The sequence below is a fragment of the Bombus pascuorum genome, chromosome 2, assembly GCF_905332965.1.
Source record: "Bombus pascuorum chromosome 2, iyBomPasc1.1, whole genome shotgun sequence".
Lineage (NCBI taxonomy): Eukaryota > Metazoa > Arthropoda > Insecta > Hymenoptera > Apidae > Bombus > Bombus pascuorum.
This window is the reverse complement of record NC_083489.1, coordinates 14,306,673-14,315,773: the sequence shown is the minus strand read 5'-3', so window position 1 is coordinate 14,315,773 and position 9,101 is coordinate 14,306,673. Positions and strand designations below refer to the sequence as shown.

Here is a 9,101-nt window from a genome sequence, read left to right as displayed (position 1 = left end):
TAATTTCCTCACGATTATCCTCTCTCTCTATTAGCTTCTTATCGTATTCGATCCTTTAGTCGTTCGTACCAATTTTATATATTGAAAAACAATTTCATTAGCATCGTAACGAAACATTATCGGTATGATAATATCGGCAAAAATTTCTAACCAATCTAAAATATATACAAAAATAGAATATATAGATAGGTAGAAAAAATATATGTGCGAAGTAAAATGTATTCGTTTGTCGCGAACACGCGCATACAGAGGGCAAGGAGCTGAAAGAATTAGTCAACAGCTAGTGGAAATACGGTTTCGTAAAGTTACTTTCATTAAATTGTTTAAATCGTTTGTTTTTGACACAAATATGTTCATATTAATTTCAATTATTTTTACTAAATAATCTGTATACTATAAGAATGTGTCATAAATAAACGAAACGACTATTTTAGTTTTTAATTCTATTACCGATAGAGCTCGTCATGATACAAAATATTACCATTTCTTCATGACGAGTAAATAAACGTTTTACGTCTCGACACTGACTACCGTCAAGAGTAATACACGGTGTCCTAACAAAACAATGATACAGTTGGCAGTTGGTAGATGGCGCGATTATACGTGAAAAAATAAGTCGAAGATACAGGCTGTCTTACATGATGATCGTGCATAAGAAAATAAGTTGAAAATATGCAATAAATTGTTTACATTTGAGGGACTTCGTTTCCGAGAAAATCGACTTCGAATTTCCACCAAGCACGCACTTGACTGTGTCGTGGTCGGATCTCTATACGAACCATTGTTTGCTTCATACGTTTATGTAGAAACGTAAGTACTAAATCAGAGGTTAATTTCTAAAAGACAACGCGAGTCTTGCGTGATTAAAAGCGAGGATCATTTTGACGTTCGAAGAACTGCAAGACTGGAAAATACGTTTTTAGAAAGCGTGCACGAAAATTGAATTCGCAGAGCATTTCAAGAACCAATGTTTTCAACAACTTTTACACTGATAAAGCAGATCTTAAGAATTACTAAATAAAGCTACGGCGTATGGTTTGTATCGTATTAAATGAAAAGCGTAGAAGATATAGAGCTTTCTCGTTTAACGTGTCGTTTTTCGGGAATATCATGGCAAATCGCGAAGTAAAAGAAGATCGTGACTCGCGCGTGTTTAGTCGAGAATCGACGTATCTGCTCGCTCGATATTATCGTCCAAATGTCATTTTCTAGCAAACGAAGCGTTACACGTACATCGATCGAACGTTTTTCTCTATCTTCGGCTTATTTTTACGTACGTAGCAGAATCGATCGAAACGATTGCTTCGACTCGAACGACTTCAAATCTGACCACTCTATTGATTTTATTTCTATGTAAATCCAGTTTGCGCGGTGAGCCTAGCTTGAACATGGAGCTTTCGCTTGAATGTAAATTCGATCGTGCGCGCCTTCTACGTTGCACGGTTCTAATTAGATTCGAAATGGAAATAAAGATGAACATCGTACAAAGTGGGAAATTTTAAACTGGTTTTATATAGTCACGAAACGTACGAATGTACGTGTGTAGATAGGAATATGGAAAGCGACGACCTTTTCCTTTTTCTTCTGTTTTTTTAGGTATAATTTTGAGCCTGTTCGCTGTATATATGATTGCGTTGGAGAAGAAGTTCATGACGCAAAAGTCAGCGTCTGAAATTTGGAATATATTTTTCGCCGGACGTTATATTATCCTTCTTATGAGTTTGTTTTCCATTTACACTGGCATCATCTACAATGACGTGTTCTCAAAGTCATTTAACATATTCGGGTCTAGTTGGCACATATCGTACGAAGATACAATCAAGCAAGATGATATGATCGAGTTGAACCCAGCTACCAGTAATTAAGTGCAAGTGCCTTATCCATTGGGTATGGATCCTGTTTGGGTATTAGCCGATAACAAGATAATATTTTTGAATTCGTACAAAATAAAGCTGTCGATCATCTTCGGTGTCGTGCACATGATCTTTCATGTGCGTGTTCATGAGTATTCCTAATATTATGTAAGTTGATACAGCGATGGTTCCGGTTACGATTTCGATTTCAACGTATCATCGCTTTTTATTTATTTTTCTTTCCTTTTTCTTTTTTTTTTTTTTTTTTTTTTTTGTTCGTTCAAGCGAGTCTTCTTTATATCTTTTATTTAGCGTATTTACCTATAAGTACGGAAATATCTTACGAACACAGAGATAGTTAGAGAAGAACAAAAGAAATAATTCGATCGATCGCTACATCGAGTTGGAAATAATTTCTTTCGAAGATTTTATCGTAGGTCTTAAAAAAAGAAGCTTCTATTTACGATAGTCGGAAATTATTTCAAATCAATATCTACGTACGTATATTTGCAGTAATGTAGGGCACACTGATGAGAATACGAAACGATCATTTTGCTTTTCAGCTTATGGAATGTCTCGGAATAGTTCAAAAGAGGCGATAGAAAATGAGTAATATTATAGATAATGAGTAATAATATACATGTACGTGTACATACGTGTACACATATGTATAAGTGTTAAAATGCTATGCACCTCGCAAAAGCAAAACTCGTAAAAGTAACTCGGAGAACTGAAAATCTCGAAATCGGATAGCAATTGGACCAATGTTATTTCAAAGGAAAATAAGTTGTGAAATTTTAATTAGTTTATCCAATTGTCTTCCTAATGATTATTACGTGATTACGTGCATTCATGTATTACGACAGATAGGTATAGGTTTCTGTTTTTCATTTCCACAAAAAACGTCAGCCTTTCGCTTTTCCTTACTTTAACGAATCTATAAAAGAGCCACGTTTAAATAACATTTTCTGTTTTTTTCTTTTTTTTTTTTTCTTACTTACAGGTACGAGTATATTTGTAAAATATTCTAATAAAGTTTGGAGAAAACAAAAACGAAACCATGTAGATATTACACATAGCTGAAAATCGAAGTGGTCCATGCTAGATATTGTTCCTTAATCTGTATTTATTGGTATATATATAGAAATAGGTGTTTGGATTATCTTGGATTAAAATCGCTTAACATATGGTGATCACGAACATATTATGCGAGTTATAGGAAACATTTTGAAATTTCATTGAAAATCATGAATGATTCGAATCGGTTGATATATGCGTCAAAGAGAATAATCAAATAATCGAAATTTTTTTTATAAAATACATAACAGGTTTGCTGGAAGTATAAAGGAAACATTGCCACTAAATATAGTTTATATTACCTTTTACTAAAATTTTGAGTCTTTATAGTAAATGGTAATTGTTCATTTCCCGCTTGATTTTATACACGAGGAGTATATACGTCAACCGCATCGAGATGCATTTAGATTGGCCCGTGTATACGCGTTGAACGCACTGGACTGGTTCTTCGGTAACTGTTTCGAAAGTATCGTAAAGTATAAGAAACGTAGGACAAGTATGTCAGGTAGCGGCGGATTCTTACCGGTTCGTTAAAACTTGAACGCGTCGCGTCGTGTCGGTGGATCTCCGAAAGGAAACTCGTAATAATACGCATATACCTCGTGTCGTATCGACGCTACGCCGCTGTGGGATGTAGGACTTGGGACTATAGTAACAAGTATCACGGCACACCCCCATCGCGGTCTGCCGTCGCGACGCCGCGCAGCATCGTGACAGCCATCTGCCATTGGCCTGCCCTTCTCTCGGGCTGCGGCCAACCAAATCCAAATTCGACACAAACGCGACACGAACAGGCGTTTTGTCAGAAATTAAATATCTACCTAGAAGAAACTATAACTAAGCGGCATGTATACGTAGGAAAATATTATACCGGATATCGAGCTTGACGATCGTTTTGTATTTCAAAGTCATTGAAATCGGCCATCTCCGATTAACAATAATCCTATCTACGTATATTAAGCGATGCAAGATGAACGAAACAGCCTGTGTAATAAATTTTACATAGAAACGAAATTTTACAGTATCTTTGTACATTATACGCTATGGTAACTAATCTGGTAGTTTTGATGTTCGTTAAATAGGTTTTATATGATCCGGCTGCAACAGGTAACGTATTATACCGTATCATACTTGTTATCGTTGCTATCTGATTTTCCATTCAATCGTGAAATTAATCAGATCTTGCTTTCTCTTTTTACAGACCATAGAGATACAGTCCTTCGTGCGCACCATCGGTTTTGATTACGTTTATTAATATGATACTGCAGGGTCACGCTACCGTACTCCTTGGTTGTTCGGAGTTCATGTTCCCGGTCAGTCTATTCTTCAGAAAGTTTGCGTGATACTCACTCTGTTATGTGTGCCTGTAATGCTTCTTGGCAAGCCTCTTCTCTTCTTATTTCAGAAGAAGAGACAAGAAGGGCGAGTTATGGTGAGCAAATATAATTCTCGTACGATTATCTCCGTCACAATGATCATGTATCGACACATTGGAGTTATCTACAGTCGATCGGCAGAACAAATCGGTTTTTCTACCTTCCATCGTTTCCTCAGAAACTGGGTCGACAAACTTACCAGTTAACTGCGGAATTTAGTTTTATAAATCTCTCACGGGGCTGGATCGCAAATAAATACAAGCGACGACAAGTATACTCGTCAAACGCTGCGAGATAAAGCTTTTGTTCGACGAGTATACTCGTCAAACGCTGCGAGATAAAGCTTTCGTTCGACATGTATACTCGTCAAGCGCAGTTAACTGGTTAAGGAGAAAGAACGCGTAATCGAATTACAGCGTAATAGGTGACTTGGTTAACCGTTTTTACATTAGCTGCTGGATTAAATGGATATTTATAAAGTGCTATATCGAAATCGCTTTGTATAAAAGTTGCCAATATTTTTCAATCTTGTGCATACATCCGTATGCTTGTACTCATACATATACATATACATACGTGTACTTTTCTTATAAATAATTCGGTAAAAAGGTAATGATAAAGATAAATAAATGGTATCTTTAAGACTCTACAATTTTCACTCGTTTTGTATAAAGTTTCCACTTGCGATCGCTTTTCAATTTCAGAGCAATGGAACTCCATCTCAAGACATCGAATTGCAAACCGAAGGTTTACAAAATAATGCGGCTGTTAGTAAAGCCCAACTCTGCTAGCTGAGTAATGATTTTAACCAGCTAGCTGTTTTTCACAATCGCCACTTGCGTCTTCCTTTCTCATCCTTTTGAGCAACATAAATATCTCGAACAGATATAATATATTTTCTCAATCATTTGTGCACTTACTGTAGAAAACTTTTACGAATATGCCGCGCGTCCTAGTGAAATCTCAGAATGTTTTGTACAAACATTACGTGTATGCAGGACGATAATACCAATAATAATAATAGTAATAATTTTCTTTTTTCAGGGTAGAGTTTATGAGCAAATTCTACGATGGCTAGGGTTATCCTTTTCAGCCATTCTGTTTCAAAACTATCTTAGATGCGGAAGAATCCGAAGACTAATATCGGACCACTGCTGTGATCCTCGGCAATAACAATTATAATTAGACATACATATCCATCGTGTTAAACGGACAGACTTGTTTTTATTTTATGTATATAACCAGTTCAACAGTATCGAATGAAATACAGCGGAAAGATATGTCTGTTTTAGGAAATTTCTATCAGTATGTTTGAGAGTATTCTCAGATTAACCGATTGATCGCGATTTAAACGATATATCAATCGTCGTAGGAACAACATTTAATCCAAGATAGATAGCCCGTATCGTTTCCTATTTAATCGTAAACGAATTGGACAACAGTATTCCGACATGTCTAACGTCATTTACCATTTACCGATTCTTTTTGTACGTATATACCTAAATATATAGTATATAATACGTATATAGTATATAGGTACCATGTAGGTACTCGGTGTACGTTGGAAAACCAATTTCGAGAAACGTATTTCAATGATACGATAAATTATGCTGTAAATTCCAATAGAACGAAACCTGAAGAGATAACTGAAGAATTTCAATGGATCGGTGGGTACCGATTAATAAAACAGAAAAATTAGTCGAATTAAATTGACGTAATTTTTTTGAAAATTCCGCGAAAGAGAGGAATATCTATATCGTGCTTTTTCTTCGTAAATTCTCTAAACAGTCTAATAACATTGAACACGTAAATTCGTCGCTAGAAACTGAAGACAGTCGTTGGATAAAGCAGATCGAGTAGCTTAGGTCGAGTAACATGTAGTTTCATTCGCGTTTTTGTTAGATCACAGCATGTTAAGTATTAGCTGTTACGTTTCGTATACGATCCATCTATACTTGTATAATTAAGAAATAATTTATTTGTCTTATTTCTTCGTAAATATGTATCCTTCGTGAAAAATTGAAAATACCTGTACTTGTACGTAGTAGATGCCGCAACGTTCTTTAAATAATTTTTACAGCATTCTATTAAATAGGACATATACGGTAGTGAAAGTTTATCGATCGACCTTATTCACGAATCTATCAATCAGTCCCAGTATTTTTAAAAAAGAGAAATATATCATCAAGTTTTCCTGCTAAAAATTTTTTTTCTATTTTCTTATTAACGCGACAGAAAGTAGTCGAAGAAAAATCGTAGACGAAGATAATAATACACGGTTATTCGGAAGAGAAATTCGTCTTGGATCAACTAAGCATATCGTTGATCGGTAAATCGGTACACATCTCGTTCATTCCATTGTTCATTGTCAAAATATGACGAAACGGTAAAAGTATCGCGTAACGTAATACAACATCCAACATACTATCTATATTCGCATAATATTATTATGCTAAGAGTATATACACCCTTGGACAAAAAGATAGCACATGTGTGCTATCATTAATTTCTCATAGATAGAGTCCGAATTTCCCAAGTTTGACGAATGGCATATAAACAGTACCTTGTAGTAATAAGGTATATGAGCTTGAAACTGTATCTTCGCTATTCCTCTTGTATTTATCAACAATGATTGTGAAATCCGGTCGGCGAAATGATAGCACACTTTCAAAAGTTGTAGTGTTTATTATCTACTAAATTGTACAAAAATAAAAAACCTTTTAAAATTTAATAATGTGTGGATCCTCCCTTATTCTCCACCACCTCCAGCATTCGTTTCGGCAAAGAACGATATAGTTTTCTAATATAATCCAGCGATATATTTCTCCATTCCTCTTCAAGGCACTTTTTTAACTGATTAATACTTTCAAATTGCCTATTTTCTCTATAAACGGCATTGCTTAATTTACTCCAACAGTTTTCGATTATGTTTAAATCGGGGGAGCATGCAGGCCAGTCCAAAACTGCAATATTTTCTGTTGAAAAATATTCTTTCACAACCTTAGCGGTGTGAACTGCAGCATTATCTTGCTGAAAAATAAAATCTTGTCTCGCAATATGTGTTGCGTACTTTGCAATTTGATTTTGTATCAAATTACGATAGGTTATAGCATTCATCTTGCTGCGAATTGATATTAAATCAGTCTTTCCGTTATACCCAATACCTGCCCAAAGCATAATGCTACCTCCACCCATTTGACGCCGTATTTGTGACAATTTTTTTTTTCTTACATCATGATAGTAAAAATTGAATCCATCTGGGCCATCTAAATTAAATCTTTTTTTATCTGTAAATATAACTTTCCTCCACTTCTTGTTCCACCGTATATGTTCTTTTGCAAAATATAATCGATGCTCCTTGTGAATCTGCTTTAGAGCTGGTCTTCGTTTTAATTTCATCCGCTTTATGTGCGCGGATTGTTGTAGTACACGTCTGACATTCCGAGGATTAGTTTTTACGCCAACTTTTTCTGCAATTTCACGTGACGTGAGAAGCGAATTTGACGCGGCACGTAAAATTGCACGTTTTTCACGAGTACTAATCGCGGAAGGTCTCCCACTGCTTTTTTTTGTTCCATAATTATTTACATCTTTCAGTAAATTATAAATGACTTTCCGACTTCTACTGAGAACTTTTGCAATTTTAGAAATAGTAAAGTTTTCTTTCTTTAATTTCAAAACTGTTTGAATCTCTTCACTATTTAGCTGTTTTCCACGTCCCATTGTTTGAATCGAAATTTGTAAGGTTTCTAATGAAATTCTTCTACTTTTCACTACGTCTACACCACTCAGAATACACAGAAATACTAAGGAATGGAAACAAAATGCTTGGTGTGCTATCATTTCGCCGACCGGATTTCACAATCATTGTTGATAAATACAAGAGGAATAGCGAAGATACAGTTTCAAGCTCATATACCTTATTACTACAAGGTACTGTTTATATGCCATTCGTCAAACTTGGGAAATTCGGACTCTATCTATGAGAAATTAATGATAGCACACATGTGCTATCTTTTTGTCCAAGGGTGTATAAGCGGAGAGAGAAGTTGAAATCTGAGAAGGATGACGGGAATGTACATTCTATGTTACTAGAGTACAAATTGTTGAGAGTGATTGCGAGAAGTATTGACCCTGCAACTAATAAGAAATGCCGATCGTTAGAGATACATCCAATATATTGTAGGTATTAATATCCAATGTATCCAATATAACGTGGAAAAAAAAAGAAAAAAAGCGATGCAAATATATATTTTAACAATATTACGATCTTACATTCATTTCGTTTCTGCGCATTCTCTTTTATTTTCCTGCGCGCAAAGCAAATGCTAATCGTATTTGTTTATCATAGCACGCCAAAGTACTCCAACGCGTATAACTACTTTTCACGAATGTCTTTCGCGTGTCGCACGAAATGTATGGAAATTTTGTCTGAAAACTGGGAATGTAAGTTTGTCAGAAGATGCAAGCTTACTACTACCTTTCACAGAGATGACAAATATTTAAACAGTCGATTACTCATCATAATAATATTCGTAATACTATCAATAATAATATTCATCTATGTGTTTGCTGTCGATATCTATTTTGTAATTTCTACATATGATATTCACGAATTCTTCAATTTTTCACTTTTTGTTCATATAATTGAGATAGTCATCTGTAAATAGTTTGATTCTATCGTAATCCCGCAGGTTTTTATATCTCGATCTTGTTTCAGGACAATGTGAAGAGGACGATAATTATTCTTCCTATATTTGTTTCTTTCTATAAGATACTTGCCCCGTGTGCAACA

General features: G+C 35.2%; 1 long non-coding RNA gene across 1 annotated transcript; it reads left to right on the top strand.

Moving 5' to 3' along the window:
- The first annotated feature begins 2,844 nt into the window (after nucleotides 1–2,844).
- LOC132916690 (uncharacterized) lies at nucleotides 2,845–5,079 on the top strand. Its single transcript, XR_009660167.1, has 3 exons — nucleotides 2,845–4,042; nucleotides 4,139–4,362; nucleotides 5,011–5,079. It is a non-coding gene; the product is annotated as an uncharacterized LOC132916690 (long non-coding RNA).
- Nucleotides 5,080–9,101: the final 4,022 nt, after the last annotated feature.